Source organism: Dipodomys ordii, unplaced genomic scaffold, assembly GCF_000151885.1.
Source record: "Dipodomys ordii isolate 6190 unplaced genomic scaffold, Dord_2.0 Scaffold98, whole genome shotgun sequence".
NCBI lineage: Eukaryota > Metazoa > Chordata > Mammalia > Rodentia > Heteromyidae > Dipodomys > Dipodomys ordii.
In genome coordinates, this window is record NW_012267314.1 from 193,388 (window position 1) to 195,875 (window position 2,488).

Consider the following 2,488-nt stretch of genomic DNA (forward strand, 5'->3'; position numbering starts at 1 on the left):
CCTCCTCCCGCCGCGGCTCCTCCTTTCACTGCTGTTCCTCCCCCTGCAGCTCCTTCTGCTGCTGTGCCTCCCAACTGCGGCCCCTCCTCCCACTGCTCCTCCTTCTCCTCCTGCTCCTCCCTCCTGCTGCTCCTCCCTCCTGCTGCCCCACCCTCCTCCTCTGGCTGCTTCTCCTCCTCTGGCTGCCTCTCCTCCTCCTCCCACTGCTCCGCCTCCGGCACCTCCTCCTCCCGTTGCTCCTCCCACGGCTGCTCCTCCTCCTCCACCTGCTGCTGCTCCTCCCTCCTGCTGCTCCTCCCTCCTGCTGCTCCACCCTCCTCCTCTGGCTGCCTCTCCTCCTCCTCCCACTGCTCCGCCTCCGGCACCTCCTCCTCCCGTTGCTCCTCCCACGGCTCCTCCTCCCGCTGTTCCTCCTCCTCCTCTTCCTCCTGCTCCTCAGGCTGCTGCTTCTCCTTTTGGTTCACCTGCTGCTGCTCCTCCTCCTCCCGTTATTCCTCCTTCACCTCCTCCCCCGCCCCGCTCCTCCCGCTCCTCCTCGTCGGGGTTCTGTACGGTCCCCGCCCTCCAGCTGGCGGCCGGGGCCCACCGAGGCCCGAGCCCCGGGGCACCCGTCCCAGCTGGGGCACGGACGCTCCGGTGGGCTCGATCCGCCTGCCGGCCTCCCCGCCGGTGTGCGGTGTGTTCCCCAGGCACGCCCACGGTCACTCGGCCCGCAGGAGCCGGGAGGTGACCCGGGCAGGGTCCTCTACTCTCCCCTGCCTCCCCTGCAGGACGCGCGGCGGAGACGCAGGGGCTCCACGGACGCCCGGGAAGAAGGGCGGGAGACACGGGGCCGGCTACGGGGACCCGGGGCTCGGCCCCAGCCGGGAGGGCGTGGAGAGGGTGGACGGGGGAGGGAGGGAGGACGGGGAGGGAAGGAGGGCATGGAGAGAGAGGACGGGGAGGGAAGGAGGGCATGGAGAGGGAGGACGGGGAGGGAAGGAGGGCATGGAGAGGGAGGACGGGGAGGGAAGGAGGGCATGGAGAGGGAGGACGGTGAGGGAAGGAGGGCATGGAGAGGGAGGACGGGGAGGGAAGGAGGGCATGGAGAGGGAGGACAGGGGAGGAAGGGAGGACGGGGAGGGAGGACGTGGGGAAGGAGGGCATGGAGAGGGAGGGAGGACGGAGGGAGGGAGGACAGCGGAGGGAGGGAGGGCATGGAGAGGAAGGACAGAGAGGGAAGGAGGGCATGGAGAGGGAGGACGGAGGAGGGAAGGAGGGCATGGAGAGGGAGGATGGGGGAGGAAGGGAGGACGGGGAGAGAGGACGTGGGGAAGGAGGGCGTGGAGAGGGAGGACAGAGGGATGGAGGACGGGGGAGGGTGGACGGGGGAGGGAGGGCGTGGAGGACCCCTCCTGGGTGGCTGCGCTCCGTCCAGGTAGCCGCGGGCGCTCCCCGCGCTCCCCCACTACGCGGCCTGACAGCTGTGGGCGGCCCAGCCTGCTGCGCCTGCGCACTCCTGCTCTCCGCTGGGTGGGCGCCCTGGCGGGAGTTGGGGGGAATGGCGGGTCGGGCATTCGTGCAGAAGGCAGCGGGGTGGGATGATCGGTTTACCGCGCTGGCTTTCCTTCCGTAGCCCCCTGGGATATGTAGTTCTCCTTCTCATAGCCCTACTCTGAAAACAACGGCTTTGTGACCTAAAACTACAATTCCCAACATCCCTTGCGAGCAAAGTGGGCCGGGCAAGGTGCTGAGTGTTCTGGTGCTGGGTAGTTGGAGGTGGGAACCAAAAAAGGGGTGGTGGGAAGTGGTTGCTGCTTGGTGCTGGGCACAGTTGTTCTTTGTGCAATTTCACCAACACACTATAGGACCCGGCCTACAGAAACTACTTGCCAAACATCACGACGCTCCTTGGTGGCAAAAATGGCACTGAACCCATACCTCTGAGCATTTCCCTCACAAAGCAAAAACCTCAGTGCAGTGTCCAAGGGAGAGGAAACTGGCTGGCCAAAAGATAAAACGGACATAAAACCAATTGGGAAGAGCTTCCTGTAGTAAGGAAAAAGTAATAGGAATTAAAATGGGATATGCAGGTCTATTATAAAGCAAGTTTAGGGTCCTAGGGGAATAGATAGGTTCTTAAACACAGTATCAAAATTAGCTTTGAATTATTCACAATATTGTGTGACTGATAAGCATATTACAGGGACAATTAGGTACTTTATGGTTGCATTATTAAACATCCAACTGGCAGGCCTCTAATGTTTAAAGGAAAGCTGTCCTGCTTTGCTATGCTTTAGCTGGCAAGTACCTTTTCTCTGGGTATAAAGTTAATACAATAAAACATTTTCTTGAGGCTGGCCAGGGAAATACATGCAAGACTCTCTTTAAAAAGTAACTAAAGCAAAAAGGGCTAGAGATCTGACTCAAGTGATAGAATACCTATCTACTAAGTACAAGGCCTTGAATTCAGACTCCAATACTGCCTACCTCACCCCGATAAGATACT